Source organism: Amblyomma mixtum, chromosome 8 (genome assembly GCF_055824585.1).
Source record: "Amblyomma mixtum isolate Tamu chromosome 8, ASM5582458v1, whole genome shotgun sequence".
NCBI classification, from domain to species: Eukaryota; Metazoa; Arthropoda; class Arachnida; order Ixodida; family Ixodidae; genus Amblyomma; species Amblyomma mixtum.
In genome coordinates, this window is record NC_143019.1 from 90,317,159 (window position 1) to 90,340,073 (window position 22,915).

Consider the following 22,915-nt stretch of genomic DNA (forward strand, 5'->3'; position numbering starts at 1 on the left):
TGTCCCCACAGTCTTATTGATTTACGGCGGCAACTTGGACCTCAAAACTGGACACTATATTAACTATATTGAACAGGGCTATAATGAGGACTTATACTCTAGCTTCATTGGCACCGAGCATAGGAATTGAGACTCACCGCTGAAGAGATACACGCGCTGGTCCTAGGATTGAAGACCCGAGCTAGAAAGAGACAGCCGGAGGCTCGGGCTCTTGCGGAGAGGGAAGCTTCTCGCTTTGCCGCTTCAGAGATCTAAATCGGATGTATATAGGGCGCAGCACCTTCTGTTTCGTTTTTGTTTCTTATTTCACGAAGGAAACCCACAAGCCCGTCTGCGAGATAGCATTTTACAGACAGCAGCTTTAGGAGCCTCGTACCGCATAAATGAGATCATGATATTTCGGCGTGAAATATGAGAGTTCATCCGCTGCCCGAATGGAGCCGCTAAATTGGCACGCATATGTTTCTAAATATATTGTAGGAGAACGATAGCTTTTCAGTATCACCGGGTGGTGATAGCGTAGCGGCTGTAGAGGCTGTGTCTTGAGGACAAGGGATTATAAAGTGTTGCTGCCACCAGAATCGCTTCACTAAACTAAGAACGCTTTAACTTTCTCGCAGCCTTATAAAGAGGAAGCAGGACTGATACAAAGTGGGACGATGCGAATGATAATAGAAGGATTATTTGATGAAAACAACTGATAAACAGCAACAAGTGTAGTGAAACTAGGGGCTCGCTGTGACATGCGTAAGGATGCCAACGGTGTTGAAACCAAATAACGTAAAGAGGAAAAATTAGTAGTATAATCATTTTTATGGTCAATATGATACAGAAGAATGCAATAGAAAAAACTACGCGCCGGCAGTAAAATACGAGCTCAAACACCGCATTCCAAGTACTATACTGTATAGAAATTTCAGTCCATTTTGGTAAACGCGCCAAACGGGGATATGTGCGCTGGCATGGTTGGTGTTACGATCTACTAAGTTGTACCAGGCTACCACCACTCCAACTTCTACTTAGCTCCCGTGGAAGCATAACTGAGAATCATGTTCTACTCCTAACCGCTACTTCTCATTCCGCTTAGCTTGGTGTGGAAAAGGGTGCTGCCACCTAACTAGCACCCCAGGTTCTCGCCAGGTTACCACCGGCTACACCTTAGCAAATAAGCCTCCCGGTGGCAGGTGAGCAGGAGCGCAGTGGTGCAGGGCAAGTGCTCTAGCAGGTTTTGCAATCGGTGGGACTTCTTCGGTGGGACTTCTTCGGTGGGACTTCTTCGGTTGGACTGCCACCCAGGTTTCTCTTCCCGATGAGCCTCTCACGATTAACCAGCTGCGGCCTGGCACGTTTGGCAGGTTGCACGCTAGGCGGTGGGCAGGTGAGCAGCCTGCCAAGAAACCAGCTTCAGACAAACACACAGCGCCCAAATGCGGCGCATGGCCACTATAAGGGATGATGCAGTAAAACTAAGCTATGGCGGTGGCTCACCATTCTCCAACTATCGGTGGTATTTATGTTGCCTGTAATATAACCTTGAAAGCGTTCAGCAGCGCTACCAATGTCTGTAGCGGTGGGCGTACATTGTCCTGTATATACCACGAGTATCACCTTGAACACGATTGAAAGGTGAGAGCAGCTCCTGTATGACAGCCTTATTCTGCTGCCTATGACAGCAGTACTTTCCGTACTCAAGTCCTTTTAGACTATAGTGCAGTGAAGGGTACAGAAATGAGGGGCTCATCATGACATGCGTTTGAGGGGAACACTCTCAAGCTTACGTTATTCAGAACATAAATATCCCCCAAAATAGAAGGTTGGAGAACTACCGCCATAGGTCAATTGGTAAAGGTTTGCCCGCGACTTGCTAGCTCATGGGTTTGGATCCCATTGGCAGCATGTGGGTTTTTTATACAACTTAAAAAATAATTTTCACTACGTTCTCCTCAGTTAACAGCACAAATGGAAATCGTTCTGCTATGTTTTTCTTGGTTTCGATGACTGCTGGCTCCCTGAGTATGCGTGAAATGCAGTGGCACAAAAGAATACACAAAGAGTTGCCCCGCTATGAGACCTCCAAAACAATATACCATGCCCTAATAGCATGGAATGCACGCAGTTTGCAACCATGGCAATATGGTTCCTGCAATCAAGAAAGGTGTTGCAAACATTTTAAAGCACTATCACCCTATAACAGTTTTACCAAGGTTTTATAAAAAAATAAAAAAATCATGCATGACCACCTTTCTCTCTTTCTCATAAACTATAACTTCATGACTCCCACAAAATTTGGCTTTATATTTCACCAGTCCTGAAAATTATCTTTATGAAAAGAAAATTAACGGGCTTATGAATGCTTCTAAAGCATTCATAAGCACTTCTGCTGTGTTCTTTAGCGCGTTTGTGTTTGTTTATGGTGTTCTGTGCGTTCGTGTAACTTCGTTCGCATTGGCCTCCGAACCGTACACCATTCGGAGCTCAGCCCATATATATATATATATATATGCAAAATTGGTCATTCTCTATTTAACATTCATAGATGGCGGAGAGTCCTCATACCACTACCAGCGCAGTGGTGCAGCGGTTAAGCGATGCACCACTTCACTGGCACGCGCTATTGCTAAAAAGTATCTCACGTTCGAGTTTGGATAAGTCAGCGAAGGCTATTGACTAATGTTCTCTTCTGCGGCATCGAAGTGACGATGAAGCATCGCTGGACGAGCTGGGCGTTCACATGGTTGTTGAAACCATGAAAACGACGCTGCCAGCCTTGGCAAGATTGAGTTACAGCGAACAGGCAACCATGATGTGTAAACTTTCGCGAGGTGCTCAGGGAGGTGGTTTTGATTGGTCCCCTCCCAACGTCACCATTGGGTGAGCGAAATGGGAATGGGAAGCCCGCCAAAATAGAGTTGAGGGCAGCATTTTGTTTGCTTGTATTTTGAAATTCCTTCATTGAATAATTGCCGTTCCTATGCACCGATTCCTGCAATTCTTCTTGAGTCAGCATTTGTGTGACAAAGAATTCACCTGAAGTATAGCCGGCATCCCTTCAAGCAGTGTTTCGCGGCCCCTTTAATTTCGGTAATGCATATTTTAAATTCAGTTTTACATTATAAACTAGAAATACAGCGAATACCTTGACAATTGTTGAAGATTGCAATGTCTGCTTTGGGCATCGGCCGCAAATATGATGATGATAATGGCCAATTTTATCTACCTTGGTCAGCGACAGCATTAGTAAGGGCACAGCTTTCCATCTTGCAATACTTCAGGAAACGTCTGCAGAAAATCAATAAATAGTCAATACCAATAAACTTAAGACCATACTGCGTGTGAAATGTAGCCGCAAATCTTATGCATGGCCAAAGGAAAATATAAATAGGGAGTAATACCAACATTTTCGTGCTGTTTTTCCAGAAATGTGCTTTCGGATAATCATATTTATTTCGTTTCTTTAAAAAAATTCAGTTTCTAGCATTCTAACAAGATGTCGGGAATAGAAATAGAGCAAATTAGTTTTTATTTATTTCTCCTTTCTCTCCCGTCTTTCTTTGTTTTCAGTATAATGTTGTACCAAAGCTCAAACCGAAAAAGGGTATTTGCCATGCGCTTCAATCGACAGGGGTCCTGTGTTCTGACGAAAGACCGCGCAGAACGGCGAGCATTGTTGTGGCGGCTGGGAGACGGACGCTCGGAAGACGGCCAAGTGCTAAAGCCAGCTGACAGGACAGGCAGGAGAGCTGCGTGTGTATGCGAGCGTGGCATGTGAGGGAGATACAAACAGTATCTGCCGCTGTTCCAGAGAATTTCGTATGTAATGGTCGGAAAGGTCCTGTTACCAATTGCAGAAGAGGGAACCAGCACCAGTGCGCGCGCCTCGGGAAAAGGCGTCAGCCAATTCAGCAGCGGTCCGCACGGCGGAACAGCGGAGCCCTACATGCGGACCCGACTTCCACGAACGGGCCGGTATCCCCTGCCTTCTTCGCACGAGATAATTCGCAGAGGAATTACGAGTGACAGTGAACGGAAGCCGTCTGGTGATAAGGATTCCGAAGTAGATGATGCCTGGAGAGGCGCGCGCTGCTCATGGGAGAAGGAAACTCGCTGTGCATCGACTGGGCACGCCCTGACCGTGGAAAAAGTTCCTGTGTTTAAATTGTGTTTACCACGTTAAGCAAGTTCGAATTGAAACATACATTGAAGATGTTTTTAAATGAAGTTCAGATTGCTGGGCTCGAAGCGTCGTACCGCTGAAGAATTTGTCAACGCAAAGGCCTTCGGTGCGAAGCAGGGACATTATTTCGGTTCTGTGAAGTACAATTTTTGAATCCGAAGCCTTCGTTTGTCGCAAAACATGACATTATTGCCCGTGCCTGGAGCTGATAATTTTGTTCCTCTTCTTAATATTTCAAATGTGCTGTTCTTTTGGGAATTAACTGTGCTTTAATATTTTGATATATATGCCCCGCCGCGGTGGCTCAGTGGTTAGAGCGCTCGGCTTCTGACCCGAAAGAGGCGGGTTCGATCCCGCCTGCGGCGGCTGAATTTCGATGCAGGTGAAATTCTAGAGGCCTGTGTACTGTGCGATGTCAGTGCACGTTAAAGAACCCCAGGTGGTCAAAATTTCCGGAGCCCTTCACCACGGCGTCTCTCATAGCCTGAGTTGTTTTGGCACGTTAAACCCCAATAAACCAACAGACCAATAATTTGATATATATTCTTTTCTACGATGTTAAAATTCAGTTCATTTCTTCCTACGTTCCTCATACGTAGGTCCTAGCGCAGTAAATAATAACGAAGCGAAAAATAAAATATCTAATTTTTGGTTCACTACCGTACGCAATGCCAGCATCAAAAAAATGAAGCACAAATAGCGAAAGTAAACATGTTTATTGCAGGATGCCCTCAGGCTAATGTATTTGATACTTATTTCTAACAGGGAAAGGCTGACTAGGTGCTAGTTCGACTAGAATCCATAATGGAACTGCGCATATGAAGAGAGACACGCAGGGAAATAAACCGCGCTCTATCGAGTTTGTTTCCTTCCTACGTCTTTTTTTTTCATTTGCGCGCGTTCATTATGTATTCCAACTTGTACTTGTTTCTATAGCTCGACGCTTGCAGTGCGGTTGTTACTACGGACCTTTTCCATGTTTCCTATTCTACAGCTGATATTTTTGTTTTTCTTGTTATATTTCAATTGTCCAGTTCCCATTTCATTTGACACTGATGCTACATAACCTTTAATAGGCATAAAGGTCTTGACTGTCGGGAAGAGTGATCTCATCCGCGTTATGCGTTTTTCTGAAGCTTTTTCCAGTACAGTGCGTCTAATTGTTTCCAAGGATTGTGGGTTCAAATACCTGGAAAAATATTTTCCAAAGCAAGCTGCCGCGTATATACGAATTCGAGTTGTTCCTTTTCATTTTTACTTCTCTATCTTAACAGTGGAGCCGGTGTATTGTCCAGACTGTACGGATTGTTTTGAACCCTGTGTAACAAACGACTTTTTATGCGATTCTTAGCAGTAGAGTCAGCCAATATTAATGCAGGCTTCTAGATGTTTTTGCATTTGTTATTGGGAATTTTGTTCTCAGCTGTGGAAATCCAGAAATAAGCACACATCCAACGAACGCTATTGTTTAGTTAGGGAGAAGGGCTAATCCAATATTTCTACTCAAGCAGATATATTTCTACTCATCCGAAGCGCATGCATAGCATTAGACTTTCATGGCCCCCGGCATAAAAAGGCACATCTCACAATCTTTTAAGATGGCCGTTTCGCAACCATTTCGTGCTAGATGTTAACGTGGATTGTTCGGTATTGCTCCACATTCCTAGGCAAAGCATTGAACATATGATCTGAGTCACGTGTTCTGCAAGTTACCCGCGGGCCCATTGATGCCACACTGAACCTGGTTCTACACCAGGAGCGGTATCTGCACAAAAAGGTATCCGAGGAATAAATATCCGGGGGATGAAAATGATTGGAGCGGCAGATTTGCATCGTCGCTTCGTTCCCTTTGCTGTTTGTCTCACCGTGCACACGGCACGTATTGATGCTCTGACAGACAAATGTTAAAGTTCTTTCCATGAGACGCACTCACAAGCACCGCACAGCAAATTGAAACCGCCAAGAGAAGCTCGCATACAAACCACTTAAACAGAAAAGTGGCATCCAGCGCATGCGTCCTACTCTTCCAACACCACTCCCCTTCTTTGCTCACTTTTTTTGCTACCACTGCAGCTTCCATGGTCCTATCCATACCTAGTTGTTCATGTAGCGACCAATCACAAGTTGCGCATCCACAGAACCCGAAATGTACCAAGGGAATTTCCCTCTCTTCAATTTGTCACTTACCAACTCTAGTAGGTGGTTTTCGCAGGCCTAATGCAATGTTGTCTGCGGCACCACAACAAGTACTAACAAGCATAAAATTCTTGCAGTAAAGAAAAATTATCCGGTACAAGAAATATCAGCCGTACCTCTCACACGCTGGTTACTTGCTTGCAAACTGGAAAATAATCCCCATCTATGTACGACTTTAGAAATCTACGAACGAATTATTGTTCAAACAGCCCATTTAACGATTTTCCAATTGCGACTACACTGCCATGTACATATCGAATTTACTGGAAGCATTAATAACTGGTAAATTCCGTGCTTTTGAACAAATTACAAACTTGAGTCACTAAAACATAATCCCCCTTCAGTTCTAAACACGTACAGTTTTTGCCAAAAGTAATCGGGAAACGGTGGTTCTCTTCTAAGCCGCGTAGCGAAGCTCTTACAGCAGGCCTTAAGCTCTGAATCTGTGTAAATAAGGCGAACACTTGACATCAGGTTTTGATACCTTTTGATCTTTAAGGGTGTCATAAAGGCTCAGTTATATAGTTGAGAAGAAAAAACCTGCTGTTTTTGAAGCAAAGAGGGTAGATATTTCAGTCTACAATAAAGGAGTTGGCGCAGCAATTTCTAAACACATTGTGACATAAACATTTGAACACTGCCTCGAATAATGCTTACTTGGAAAATATTTTTATTTTCATGGGTTTCATTTTATTGTTCCTTTTTAATTAATCACGTTTTAGCTAATTATCCCTCTTTACTTTCACTTATACATACAATATGCTTTTATGTATGCACCACATTAGATTACGTATAGCGGGATATTAAAATTCTGCTTTAAATATTGAAATTTCAAGCGGTGTCTCTTCTGCATCTGTAATGTATACTGAACATCCTACGACATTACGCTTCCTGATCACTGATTGCACTGTTCCAATACTAATTACATGCACAGCTATTTGCTGTATATTGCTTCTCCTCATCTATGAATGTGCCAGTTTCTTTGTATATTTGTTTTTTTTCGTGGTGTATGCATAATCACGCAAACCTACCTTGCTGTGCTCTTCTGGGCCCCGTCAAGCTGCCTCGAGCAGATTCTTTCCAATAGTTCCTACCATGTATATGGTGAAATAAACGAAATTCAATAGAATTCAAAGAACGTCGGGCAGCTTTCCCTAAATAGGCGTTATAATGCAGGCGCCTTAAAAATTATAGGCGCTCAAGTGATTCTTGCAGCATAGTAGGCGTTAGCGTTGTTAACCGGTTCAGACCACGCGAGCATGTATCATGATCCAGTCCTTTTATCCTTTATTGGTCCTCTCAGAAAAGAAAAAAAACGCAAAAGACAGAGAAAGGATGCCTGGACCAGCAAAGCTCTTCCAGGGCTAACGCCAATTCAAGATAAATGATAAAGAACTAAATGTTCCAAAGAAGAAAAAAAAGTTTAAGCCAAAAACACAGGAGTAAAAAAAAACTCAAAAGAAGAGAAAACAAAAGGCTCATTACAATAAAGATTAGTCGCAGGCAGACAGCCAGAGTACAACGTGGAGTCCACGGAATAAATAATAATAATAAAAAAGAGTTAACCGAAGTCACTGCAAAGTCATGGTCACAATAACAGTCTAAACATAGCGCCGAGTACCAGCCAGAAAGAAAATAAGAAAAATAACAACACAATCAAAACGAAACAAGAGAAAACCAAAGTCACAGTCACACAGTCAAGGACACAGTCACAGTCAAGCGCAGTAAACACGCCACTATGAAAGCGCCTATGCCCGATAAAGGAGCACGAGGCTCTCCTCTGTGCACAGCTTGGGGAAGGGAAAATTAAGGAAAGAGTGAAATAAGCGTGAATAATTTGGAATTGTACTACTTATGAGGTGAACCAACGTCCCACATGCTGTAACCCCGCTCCAATCTCCCAGTTCAATCATGCAATGAATCACAGTGTAACGCGCCGAAACCGCTATTCACATTCTCAAAACTGCCACTTGTCGCCTCTGCCACAAAGTTCGTGCCTGCCCTGTCCTTTTTTCACTTTTGCGGAACAGGTAGCCATGGCGCCTGTGTTCTTCGGGAACATGTCGCGGCGACGACAATTTTGACCTCCCTCGACGACTGTGGGCGTGAATAGATACTCAAGGTCATCCCTTACCCCCCTCTTTATTGGCGCCTAGAAGGGGGCACTTATACAAAGTACAAAATCAAGCTCTCAGAGGGCGCCACATACGCGCCTCAAATGTGGTCTGTCTTGGGTCCACTAAGAAATATACAGCTCGATAGCAACAAACGTGCTCAGCGGTCTTCAAACCGCAGCTTTAGTATAAACAAAGCTCATTATAAATCTATGAACCTTTGATATAAGGCGCCAAAAGCAGCTACATCAATGTCGAACAGTGTAGAAGCAGTTGCATGTGGCAGCGATCGTCCAATATAAGCCTCGTCGCAACTCGCATCACAAACGAAGTGATAAAGCCGAGTGTCGATGGCTTTGGGTATGAGCAGGCGGTACGATGCTTCAAGGCAACAAGTTCGTGTAATGTAGTAGCGTGCGGCAGCCGAGCGGCCGCAGCAGAGAACCAGCGAAGACCGGTGCAGGACAAGGAATCAGCGTTTATTTGTCTGGCGCTTCTTTTATACGCAGCGGTTGCTTATCCGCTGCTGCTATCAGTGCGCGTCATGGCAAAGTGACGCGTCATGCACTTGACGCTATCACATTCCTTCCCTCCAAGATCTTCGCCTCCACTCATTAGCTGCAGTGGCGGAAATCGTGGGAGGTATATCGGTCTGGTGGTTTCCGGGCGCGCTGGCTTCTGCGCAGTGTTGTTGATGGAGACTCGGAAGGCGCTTCAGCTTGCGCCTCAGGATGTGCGTTGTGAAGTTGCTGTTAAGTGTCACTGATTATGAAAAAAATCCCGCGTCACAATACATAAATAGGAAAGAACGGTGGACAGGAACGAGGCTTTTGGCTGAGATTAATATATGAGGTCTAGTGAACACCTTTTGATAAATTCCTGTACACTAAGCCATTTGCTAGAAAGTTAGGTGCAGAAATTTTTCTGTTCTTGTTGCCATCGTGTGTAGCGCACTAAAGATCTCATCATCTTATAAAAAATTAGGTGATTAGTTAAAAAAAACTATCTGAGAAAAAGCAAATGCTCTTTGTAATCGCAAATTGAACATATGCACAAATGAGGAGATGCGAGATATATCTGGGTCATCGGAAGCTTACAGCGCCTGCCGACTTTTGTATTTTTCCGTTTTCACCACACGTGCCACTACCGCATCCGAATATATCTTTCAATTTGCTATTTTATAAAACATTCCCCAAGTTTGAGGCAGAAACCCAAAGATGAGATTTCAGACCCCAGCTTAGCTGTCACTGGTTTAAGTATAAGGCTGTAGGATAACCTCTGCTGCCCCAAAATTTTCTCATTTTCCCCTGATGACGAGGAACCAATTCTCAATATCCTCTCAATTTCATTGCTGAACTGAAGAAGTGCGGCGATGTGGAACTGCTTTATAAAAGGCTTATGTTCTTGATAATCGGATGATAATCTGATGTTCCATACAAAAAGTTGCAGACTTTTAACGTTGCTAAACCAAGTAAACGCACGAAGGCATGCGTTTGGCCTGTTTGGCTCAAGGTTTTACATTACTGGCTCGTCAGAATGCCTGGCGACATTGTTAGAATCATGTTAAGCAGAACAAATCGAGGTTAAGCTGATGTTATCTGTTCGCGCCGCACATGGAAGTTGAAGACGACGATGTGCAATGCAGAGCGAGAGAGTATGTTGACAACAACAACAACAACAACTTTAACACAGGGCGTAAACAGCTGCTGCGGTGCATAGTTTTCTCGTGCAGTCGAGAGCGAAGCTAATCTGTTCGCACCCCGCGGGTACAAGATCTAGTCACGGACACATTTATTTCATTTCTGCATGGGCTGTTGCTATGGTAGGTTCGGCCAAGGTCGTTTTCAAGGTCGCCCTCCTATTTTCTACAGCCGATACGACGCTCCTCCGAATTTACCCGAGCTGAAACGAGTTACAGCGAGGCTTTACACCAGATTCTCGGTTGGGACAGTGTTAATTATTGCTTTATCACTAAAACTTCACACATAACTCGCCTGGTTTGGTGAACTGCACGAAATGAAAAGGCATGCACGAATGTGAGGGCGCCCCTTGCCACTCTCAAAACAGATTTGTTTGAGAAGTTAAGAAATACATGAATATTATTTTGTGGGCATGCAACGCGAAATTCCCCTAAAAAGCCCCCCAGAATCCTTCACTCTTTCTATCTTACAGAAAGCACTTCATTTAGCAAGTTATATTGTCACGCTTTTAAGTGCAGGCCAGCAAAGAAAACAGGTGAATGCAGGGCACAAAAGCAGGCAGGTCCGCCAGCAGCGAAGTCGTCGTCGGCGAGCGGCGATCGCTCTTCGTGTTTCTCTTCCAGTCGCTACGTAATACTACCTCTCTCTATACAGAAGCATCCTCCCGACGCTAGCCCGATAGCAAAAACACGAGGCGGAAAACCACCCACGGGCCCAGCAAGTCCTCCTGTCGACGTTAAACAGAGCGGGAAATGAGGAAGGGGGCAGACGATCATTGCCCGTAAAACGCTTTAAGCCGGGCTAAGTGCACAAATTCAGGGCGGCGGCACAAAGTGGTTCACCAATGCGGCGAAGAACTTTATACAGGCCAAAGTAACGCTTCATGGCTTAGCCTGAGACAGCTCGACGGCGAAACGGCGTCTACATCCAGACTTTTTCCCCAGGGAAAAAATGGACGCCACGTCGACGGAGATTGTACCGACGAGCGACACTATGCTGTTAGCGTTGGATGCAGATTCTAGCGAGTTGCCCAGCTTCCTCCGCTCGCTCGCAAGCTAGTCGGGCATCATCGGCTACGTCGAGAGGCGGCTCGTGCGACAGCTTAGCATGAAGAATCGTAGTGACCTGTCTGTCATGTACCTATTGGAAAGGGGACACACCTGTAGAGTCCTGGATGGCGGTGTTATACGCGAATGTAACGTAGAGCAGTACTTGATCCCAACTGCGATGGGCGACGTCCACATACATGGCGAGCAAGTAGGCCGTCCTCTTCGTCAAACCTCTCCGTCAGCGCATTGGTTTGTGGACGGTACGCAGTTGTTCAGCGGTGGCTGGTGCAGCTGAGACGGAGAATCTCCTGTGACAGCTGTGCCAGAAACGTGGCACCCCGGTCAATGATCAAAACGGCAGGGGCACCATGACGGAGCACAATACACTCAATAAAAAATTGGGCTGCCACAACAGCCATCGCCGACGGAAGTGCTTGGGACTCCGCGTATCGCGTTTGGCAGTTCGTCGCTATGATAATGTAATTCTTACCCAACTGCGACGTTGGAAAGTGCCGAGAAGACCCCCTGCGATTTGTACAACGGAGCAGCCGGTGGTTAGATTGGCTGGATAAGGCCAGCTGGCAGTTTGGGCGGTGTTTTCCGCCTTTGGCACTCTCGACAAGTTTTTTTTTTAAGTAGCGACCGACGCACTTAGGAAGTTTCGGCCAGTAGTATCTTTCTCGGATACGTGAGTGTCCGCCTGTAGCCAAGGTGACCAGCTGTAGGATTGTCGTCACAAGCTTCGGTGACCTCTCTGCGCAGGTGTTCCGGCACAACACGGAGCCACGACCTCTCACTGCCGTCGAACTTCTGCTTGTACAATACACGTAACATAATCCCGAACGCCGGCACAATAAGCAGGAAAGCTCGGAGCACCGCCTTTTCGCGCCCTTCCAGATGCGCCATAAGCTTACCAATCTGAGGATCATTTAGTTGCGAAGCCGCCATATCTGCCGCATCCGATGCTCCAAGACACATCTTCGTCGTCATTTCTTCTGGCACTGGCTCCACGGGGGCTCGAGAATAGCAGTCAGCATCATGATGTTTGCGGCCGGATTTGTATATGATGGTTACATCATACCCCTGTAGCCGAAGGCTTCACAGAGCAAGGCGGCCTGCGGGATCCTTGAGATTGGCCAGCCAGCACAGCGAACGGTGGTTGTTGACGACACAAGTGCGACCGTACAGATAGGGCCGAAATTTGGTGATGGCTCAGGTGACAGCGGTGCAATCTTTTTCAGTTGACGAGTAATTACCCTTCGCGTTCGAAAGAGCTCAGCTAATGCACTTAATAACTCGCTCAGTGCCGTCCTGGAATTGCACAAGCACTGTAGCCCTAGTCCTTCGTTACTGCAGTGTGTGTCGAGTTCAGTGTCGGCGTCTTGATCAATGTGGCCTAGTATGCGTTGTTGTTGCAAGGGTGTGTTTTAATTGGCGGAATGCTGATTGCTGTTCCTCGGTCCACTCAGAAGGCGCCGCTTATCTTCGTAAGGCGTTAAAGTGGCGCCGCGATCTGGGCGAAGTTTCGAACGAAACTTCTGAAGTACGCACAGAGACCGAGAAAGCTTCGGACAGTCTTCTTGTCCGATGGTGGAGGGAAGGATTCGACGGCAACCGTTTTCTCAGGATCTGGCTTCACGACCACTTGGCTGACAATATGCCCTAGAAACTTCAGCTCACTCTATGCGAACCGGCACTTCGAAGGCTTGAGCGTGAGTCCAGCGTTTAGGAGAGCTTGGAGAACCGCTTCAAGGCGCACCAGATGGTCAGTGAAAGTGCTTGAGAAGATTAAAACGTCATCTAGATACACGACATACGTATGCCACATGAGTGTGGAGAGCACAGTATCTATAAGTCGTTTAATTGTCGCGTGCGCTGTACACAGGCCAAACGGCATCGCCTATAACACGTGGAAGCCATCCGTTGTTATAGTCTTCTCTCGGTAGCGCGCACCTACTTCAGTCCGCCTGTATTCACTCTTCAACTCGATGGAAGAAATATAGCGGGCATGACAGATACGTTCGAGGGTATCGTCGACGCGAGGTATTGGATACACGTCCTTCTTGGTCACCTTCCTGAGTCGCCGGTAACCTACGCAAAACCAAAGGGTCCCTTCTTTTTTCTTGAGCAATACTACAGGTGCGGCCCATGGACTGTAGGATGGCTGGATGGCGTCGTTGTTTCTCATTTTGCGCACTTGCTCCCGTATGGTTTGATTATTCTCCAAGAAAACCCGGTATGGCAGTTGCAGGAATAGGGTGCGTTGCGGCATCTGCAATAATTTGCTTGGCGACGGGTGTCAGGCGAACTCGCGATGTCGTCGCGAAACAGTCGTGGTACCAATGCAAATAGACCATAGTTCGGAGGATTGCGGAGGAGGGCTCCAAACGTGTCATTCCCGACAACCCTCATTGAGGCCGGCGCCTTCAGTAGCCGGAGGGTCAGCGCGGGCACTATGACGCAGCATGTCTTCGACGAAGCTTCTGACGCTTTCGCTGGGACCCTGGATGCGAGCGTGGAGGAATCTTCAGCTTGCTGTCGCCGGTGCTAGTTAGCGACCATGCGTACTAGTTCGCTCTTGTACGTCTCCCATGGCATTAGTGAGGCCTCATGGCTCTCGAACCGGTAAGCCAAGGAGGAGTATAGGTTCTGCAGGCATTGGGCGTGTGCCCACCCGTTATGTCCAGCTATTCGTTCATAATGCTGGACCCAGTCTTCAACATCATCAAGATCATTGCCATGGAGCGTGGCGACAGGTCATGGTATGAAAAGCTCATAGACGACCCTCGGCGCATTCGCGGGGTCCATTTGCTGCGAATCGGGCGCCATGGTCACGTAGGCATTACATGTCCTCGATTCATCGGGCAAGAGTCCGAATTCCGGCTTTTGGCCTTGCTGACGTCGGCTAGCGCGAATCTTAGCGTCTGCCGAGGGCTGCTCTAAGAAAACTCGACGGCCAGGACCTAGTACCGAGCTCGAATAACGACGCGGGGTGCGCTGCATGAGATGCGTTATCCAGTACCTGCACCAAATGTCACGGCTTGACGTACAGGCCGGCGGCGAGAGCAGGTGAAAGCAGGGGCGCAAAAGCTGGCAGGTGCGCCAGCACCAACGTCGTCGCAGGCGCGCGGCGATCTCTCGTCGTCTTTTTTTTCCCCTCGCTACAGTATTGAGGGGCTATATGACTACGTGCTTTGTGTCGGAAAAAGTGTCAAGTGTGACGAATCATTAAAACAAAATTAGGCGTTTGGGCTCCGGAGCAGGGGCCATGTTCGCTTCAAGGATGGTTTTTTATGCTTCAGGATATGACGTGAAAAACGCGTGTATAGTGTAGGCCAGCCGACTCGCGCGCGCGGCACGTGAAAGGGAGAGAAGCGGGATGGGCGCAGAGGTGGCCGAGGGGGGCGTAGCCTTGTCTTTAAAAAGCACACGGAAGGAAATGTCAGCACCTTTTTTGCGGGAGAGCACGACTGATGGCGGGAGTGCTTGTCCGATTACTTCATATATAAGTGTGTTCTCGGGCGCTTACGCACAGTTTCATTAGGCATGTTAGAACGGGTTATCATTGCCTAGCCTAGGCACTTTTTTCAAACTCGCATAGGAGCATGAGTTTGTGTTCCGCTTTGTTTTGCGTTGCCATAATAAAGGCACCATTTTGGTTGAACCTGCGTTGCTTGTTGGGTCATTCGCCGTTTTCGAAACTCTTTGGTTCAGAAAGCATGGCCTTCAATATAAGAGGTAGGTGGCCTTCCGAACGCTCATTCGTTCCGTTTGGTACACCACCAACATACACCACCTCCTTGCGTTACATCGTGAAGAACATATGATTAACTTTCACTTCAAGTCATTCATCATGAACAAGCAGAAGGTAGTTAGTGTTCGAAGCAATATTTCGTTCACATTGGTCTAACTTCAATATACACCCGCTAAAATGCACATCTTCTTCCGTTAGTTCTTTGTGAAAACGGGAAGCATAAAGTGTCCAAATGTGTCACCGATTGGTCGTCACTTAGTGTTCTCGGCTAATATTTTTCTCGACCCGACGGAGTTCCGTCAAGTCCTCGATTTCATCAGACGACGCCGTTTATAAAGGTCTACGATAAGTTCAAGCGCACATTTCAAAAGACCTTAAACAGCTTAATGTGCTATCGGTGCGCATTATTATTCACACCATGCCATTTGATGAACAGAGAATGTCGGACATCGCCATTTTGCGGGGGGCATATTTCATATATTTATTTCTGAACCTTGACGCCAAAAACTTCGCGCTCTGCGTCACTTTACAAAGGTTTTTCTTCGAAGATATTCTGATTACGTTTCCTTTTTTCTTCAGCGTATGTTTTTCAGCTATCTCGACCAATGTTCAGTACCCAGTTACTGATCAATTGCGAAGGCAGTCTCTGTATACAGATCAGGAAATAAATTTGCAGCTAGAAACCATGAGCTAGTATCTCTAAGAAGCGAGTGTTTCAAACTTAACAAGCACATAATCCCCATCCGTACAAACATTTACACCGAAGCAAAGCACTTTTATTGTTTACCAGCCCAACTTTCGTAAAAATGTCCCAATTTCGCACAACTATTTTCTGCCATCGTGGCATTGCTTCCGCGATCTTTAAACAACTTCAGATTGATGTTATCTTTGAATATCTATCAGTGGCATTGACTGTATTCAGCACAGTTTATTGAAACATTGGTGTAGCACTCAGCCAAAACCTTCTATGAACAAACCAATAAACCCTCAGCCCTCAGTTCGCAGCAGCTACATAGCAACTGGCCAAGGCGGCGGCCAGACCTGTGACGCAGCGGAATGAGTTGAGCATCTCTGGCTCCGTACAGGCCGACACTGGGAACTGAACCTGGCAACGTTTAACGCTAGAACCTTATCCAGTGAGGCTAGCCTAGCGGCGTTGTTGGAGGAAATAGCTGGTATTAAATGGGATGACATAGAGCTTAGTGAAGTTAGGAGGACAGGTGAGGCTTATACAGTACTAAGGGACGGGCACATGCTATGCTATCGTGGATTAAGGCCGATTCACACGACGGACCGTTCGTCCGCGGCCCGCGCACTACGTGTTCATGCGTCAGCACTTTGAGAGGCGCGCTGTCGGCCGCCATCCATCCAGCCATCCAGCGCGCCTCTCAATGTGCTGACGCATGAACACGTAGTGCGCGGGCCGCGGACGAACGGTCCGTCGTGTGAATCGGCCTTTAGCGGACAGTCGAGAACTAGGTGTGGGATTCCTCATTAATCAGGATATAGCTGGCAACATAGAGGAGTTGCACAGTATTGACGACAGGGTGGGAGATATAGTAATTAGGCTTAATAGGAGCCACGAGCTGAAGGTGGTGCAGGCCTACGAGCCTGCACCCAGCCATGATGACCAGATTGTTAAAAGCTTCTATGAAGACTTGTAATCAGCAATCAAAAAAGTAATATCACAGTACACTGTACTGATGGGCGACTTTAACTCTTTCGCTACCGCGCCATGGTATGCAAGAAGAAACTCGAGGAATAGCAGAGGAAGATATTGGTATAGTTTGCAAAGAGAAATAATTTACGGATAATGACTACCTTCTTCTGAAAACAAGCGAACAGGAAGTGGGTGTGGAAGACCAGAGGGATGCGACAAAGTGAAATAAACTTCATGCTGTGCGCTCACCTTGATATCATACAGTATGTGGAGGTCCACGGAAAGACGCATTGTAGCCAGCACATAATTGTAAGGTCTCGAATAAGCTTAGCCTTGTACAACGAGCCGAAGAAACTAGTGAAGTGGAAGTCTACTAACGAGTTAGCAGTAATAGGGAAAGCAGAAGAGCTCAGGATATCACTGCGGGACAGATATTCGGCTTTAACTAAGGAGGACGATCTCAATAATCAAAGAATCAGCAACAATCTGACCGCTATCATTACGGAGTGTGCAGTACAAGTAGGCGGTAAGGCGGTTCGACAGGGTACTGGCAAGCTATCTCAGGAGGCGAAAGATCTCATTAAGAAACGCCAAAGCATGAAAACGTCTAACCGTACAGAAAGAATAGAACTGGCACAGGTATGGAAGTTAATAAATAAGCGCAAAGTAGACTACATAAGGAAGTTTATTATGAAAATAATCGACCATACTCTGAAGAACGGAGGCAGCCTAAAGGTGGTTAAGAGGGAAATAGGCATAGCTAAAAACCAGATGTATTTCGCTAAGAGACAAAGAGGGCAATGTCATTAGGAATATGGACAACATAGTTAAAATTCCTGAAAATTTCTACACAAATCTATAAAGCTGCAAATGTAACCAGGACGTTAAGGTGGTAGCCAGTACCACACAGCAATGGGACATCCCCCTGGTAACGATGGAGGAAGCAAAGAAAGCCTTAGGAGCAATTCAAAGAGGGAAAGCAGCTGGTGATGGTCAGGTGTCACCGGGTCTATTGAAGGTGGGCGGGGGGGGGGGGGGGTAGATTGTTGCAGTAAAACTACCCACCTTGTATACACAATGCCTTATGACCTCGGCCGTACCAGTAACTTGGAGAACGCTCATATTATCTTAATTCTTATGAAAGGAGAAATCAAGGACTTGACCAATTACTGACAGGTAAGCTTACTAAACATTGCCTAAAAGGTATTTATTTACTAAGGTAATTGCCGATAGAACAATTAAAACCTTAAACTTCAATCAACCAACTTATCATGAAGGCTTTCGTAAAGTATACTCCACAATATACGATATTCGCACTATCAACCAGGTGACAGTAAAATTCGCAGAATATACCTAACCCATTTATATAACCTTCATTGATTAGAAGCAAACATTTGACTCAGTGGAAATCTCAGTTGCCATGCAGGCATAGCGGAATCGCGGTGTGAAAAAGTCTCGTGTGAAAATACTGGAACATATCTATAACGACTGCCCAGCTAGCATAGTCCTTCACAAAGTCAGCAATAAAATTCTGATGGGGAAGGTTGTAGGGCATGGAGACAGCATGTCGCCAGTGCTATTCACTGACTGTTTAAAGGATGTGCTCCGAGGCGTTGATTAGTGGCAGTTGGAGATAAGAGCTAATAGAGAATACCTAAGTAATCTGCTATTCACTGATGACACTGCATTGCTAAATCACTAGGGGGAAGAAACTCAAAGCATGATCAGTGAAAGAGCGGAACGGATTTTCTGAAATTTAACATGCAGAAAGCCAAAGACAGTCTAGCAAGGGAACAGCTCTTCACAATTGGCAGTGAGGAACTCCACGTGTCAAGGCAATATGACTACTTAGGGTAGGTAGGGACCGCTGATCCCCGTAATGAAAGGGAAATAACTAGAACACTAAGAATAGGCTGGCGCGCATATGGCAAGTTCTCTGAAATCATTAATGGCAGTTTACAAGTTTCCCTCAAAATAAAAGCATAGAACAGCTGTATCTTACCGGTACTCATCTACGGCGCAGAAGCTTCGAGGCTAAACAAAAAGGCTCAGCTTAAGTTAAGGACAATGTAGCGAGCTATGGAAAGAAAAATGACTGGTGTAACATTAAGAGACCGGAAATGGGCAGAGTGCTTGAGGAAAAAAACGCGGATTAATGGCATCCTAGTCGAAATCAAGAGGAAGAAGTGGGCTTGGGAAGGCCATGTAATGCGAAATCAAGATCACCACGTGTCCTTAAGGGTAATGGAGTAGATTCCAATGCAAGGCAAGCGTACCAGTGGACCGCAGAAAGTTTGGTGGGCGAATGAGATTGAGAAGTTTTCGGGGATATAGAGGCCGCTTTTGGAAAAGTGCAGGGTTAACAGGAGAAACACGGGTGAAGTATTTGCCCTGCAGTGGGCGCAGTAAATGCTGATGATGTCTTGAGCAGTGATAAGTCATTTGGGCGAGGAAAGGTAATCGAAGAGCAAGTGAGTGCACTTGAAGGAGAGCGCCCGTTAAGGTGCTGAGGCGAGTACAAGCTGCTTCACGATGCGGCGAGGAGCCGAGGTCTCGGGAGCACCTCGTGTACTCATCTGCGGTCCGTAAAGGCTGAGGGGTGGATGGCGCGAGGGGAGGGAGGCCTAATTTGAGGTGGCGGGCGACTGGCTCAGTCCGGATAACACATGTCACTACAATACTTCCCGGTGACGGCCGCGAAAGCCAACTCTATGATAAGCGTGACTCTCATTGGCTGCAGCTCTTCGGCCGCTCCTCCTCCTCATTGCGCCACCTGACAGGCGCCCCACCACCATCTCTTTCGGGCTTTAAGTTCGCGGAGAAAGAGAGAGAGCGGCCTCGGACAGACACCGGTCAAATCCGTGATTGCGGCTAGAAGTGCTAGGCACTAAAAAGTACCAGTGCATGAAATCGTCTTATAGTACAAGCCAAAAGAAAGTGAATAATATTACAAATTGGAATGCTAGAAGCCACCATCCACCACAAAGTAACTCAATACAGTTTTTAAGATTTACAAATGTAACCTATTTGTATCATCTCACATGATAATGAGTTACATGGTTCGATCCTGCAAAGAAAAACGAATTATTTCAATATATCTGTTGTCCATTTTGGCACCATGACAAAGCCGAGGTGACTGGCTGGGCGTTGTGGCCTTTTATGAATATACCAGTATACGTTGAAATGTGAAGTAATTCATGTAAATCGAATGGGGCAATTTTAGCCTTCAAGAAGTCGCTATTCGTCATTGGGACAGTTTTTTTTATTTTAGTTTAGGTAGCACATTTGTGACTGAAACCATTGTTCTGTGCATCAAAACAGTAAACCTTCTTGCACATTTCTGCTTAATGCTTGCACGCAATACTTAAGACGGCTCAACCGTCTTAAGCATTACGTTGAAGATAACGTAATGCTTACGTCCTACTTCGCACCATGATTGGCTTCCGCTCAAATCTCTCTACGCCACACTTTATGCTCCAGCTCTCTCTCGAGGTACTGTGTCCCTCTACCATAGCTGCACACAGGCTATTCTAGCGCTTGATTTAACTAAAGCATTTGACAGCGTCTCGAATGGAGCTATTCTCGCTAACCTCTCCCTACTGAATCCCGGAAACCGTACCTGCAAGTATATACGCACTTTCCTCTCTGGTCGCACAGCTGAACTCTCAGACCCTATAACCCTCGTTATCAATGGCATCCCCCAATGGATCCGTTCACTCCCCCTTTCCTTTCAATGTCTCCTTGCTCACGCTACCTTCTAAATTAGACGCTATCCCCCGGCTATATCACACCTTATACGCAGACGACCTCACCCTTCGGCTTTCAACAAGCAACGATGCAGGGGCTGAATCCGCCCTTCAACCAGCGGTGGATGCCATTCAGCGCCATGTAGCTGGAGTCGACCTCTCGTGCTCCCCTCAGAAGTCCGAGCTGCTACTCATCCGAGGTCAACCCGGCCTCCATGGCCATCCTCCCATCTGCATTACTGCTAGTGGCCAACCCATAGGCGAAGTATCCAACATTAGGGTATTGGGGCTTCTCATCCAGAGCAATCGGAAAAACACCGACACTCTGGCTAAACTCAGAGTCTCTGTCTCGCAGACCATTCGTCTAATTCGTCACATTGCTAATAAACATAGAGGCATGCGTCTAATTCGTCGCATTGCTAATAAACATAGAGGCATGCGAGAGGCTGACTTCCGACGTCTTGTTCAGGTGTTTGTTATCAGTCGCCTCAATTATACCCTCCCTCACCTCTACCTTAGCTGCCAGGAACGAGACCGCGTTGACTGCCTTATTAGACAGGCATACAAGGTAGCTCTTCATCTCCCCCACCGGACCCCAAATTATAAACTACAGCATTAGGGGTCTACAACACTGTGGCGGAGCTCTCGGAAGATCATCACAGTACGAGCGTCTCACCCAGATCTCCACGGGACGTCACATACTCGGAAAGCTTGGAATACGCTTGGAAACGACCGTCGCCGACAAAGCCCAACTTCTGCACCATATCCACAGCAAGCTTGTCGTTACCCCTTTCCTAAAAACGTGTACCCAGAGCATCATGTCACCCACCGCAAGGACAGGGTTAAATCTCTGCACAAAAAGTATTTAACAGATCGGACAGTGGTCTATGTCGACGCCGCCGAATACGACCACGAAGCTTTTCCGCTCGCGCTTGTAAACTACTGTGGATGGTCGCTGGTTGCGTGCTCCATTACCGTCAGATCTCCTGAAGAGGCCGAGGAGGTGGTCATAGCCTTGGGAATGGTCTCCACCTCTGCAGAAACCATCTTTAGTGACTAAATCTGCGATTCGTAATTTCGCCAAAGGCTGGGTCTCCCCTGTCACCCTCTATCTCCTCCACTCCATCAACCTCCAACTCAGCCCGATCCAATTGATCTGGGTCTCTGGCGCACTCATCCCATCCAGGGAACGAGTCGGCCCACAATTATGCCCGAGGATTCGTCGACCCGGATGTGGTGTCGCCCGTCGTGCTGACGACGAGAGATCGTATGGGTACATTTCATGACATAATCATGCAATACCGCTTGCGTAAATTTCTATATCCCCCCGCACAGTGTTCTCTCACCAAACCCCAAGAGGTTGCGTGGAGGCAACTCCAAACGAATACCTTCCCCAACCCCGTGATATATGCCCGTATATACCCTGTGGTCTGCGGTCTGCTCCCCTTCCTGTCAACTATGTGGCCAACATGCCACTCTATCCCACATACTCTGGGCTTGAACTCGGGACTCCACTCTTCGATGTTTGCAGCTCTCGAATCCAGACCAGTAGGAGGCCGCAATGCTCAGTTTCGACTAGGGCACACAGATCTCGGTTGTGACAAGAGCCCTAGAAGTCGCCGAACGCCACGGGCTCATGGCCGCTTGATGGGGCTATAGCCAAACACCGTCAGCTACATTTGTCGGCGGAAAGTTTCTCCTCTTCCTACTCTAAGCTCCCGCTCCATTGGTTTCGTAGCTTGAGGCGCTACTAAGGTATCTACTGCTGATTACAACGGACAACGGTGACGGCGACGCCACGAAAAGCAGAAACGGGCGCCAAAGCGCTGCGCTCTAAAACATAAATGTGAGCGCATCTGAATCCCTGAACGAGCTAGAGAGACTACGATGACGTAGTCCACCTGATTACGGCAGCAATGGAGCTGTCGCTGAGCGCTCGTGGAAGTCAGAACATGACTGTGGTGTTGTTACGCGCCCACGCCCGTTTAGCATCCACTGTCAGCGGAATTGTGTATGTTCCGGAATGTTCTCCATCGTAATAATCATCCATCGGTGTCAATAGGTTCTCCCGCAGCGTCCTGTCTGCGCCGAGCATAAAAGAGATTTCCCTTTTGCATCATATTATGGCATATGTCCAGTGCTACGTGAATGCGATGAATGAAACCAGTTTCCTGTGAGATACGAGGGTTTTCACGCAATACTGCGCTCAGAAGACTTGCTGCGACGATTGGTAAACTTAATAGGCTGTTGACCTTGCGACGGTACAGGCCTAAAGTTATTTATTCAAATTCCTTTATAAGGACGTAGAATCAGAAAACTTGATACTATAGGCACACTGATTAATGAACATGCTTAGGATTGAGATTACCCATTGATAATATGGTGATGAAGGGTACAACTTCGGTTATTTTCGCTTTTCATGAGACACCGAAGAGAGGGGTCTGGGTTGAAGGCAGTGTTTAGCTGCGTAATGCAGCTCCCTTGGCCCTATTCGTAAGGAGGGTAAACGACTCAAGATAAGA

General features: G+C 46.6%; 1 non-coding gene across 1 annotated transcript; it reads left to right on the forward strand.

Moving 5' to 3' along the window:
- Nucleotides 1-4,467: 4,467 nt before the first annotated feature.
- Nucleotides 4,468-4,539, forward strand: TRNAR-UCU (transfer RNA arginine (anticodon UCU)). Its single transcript has one exon. It is a non-coding gene; the product is annotated as a tRNA-Arg (tRNA).
- The last annotated feature ends 18,376 nt before the right edge of the window (nucleotides 4,540-22,915 follow it).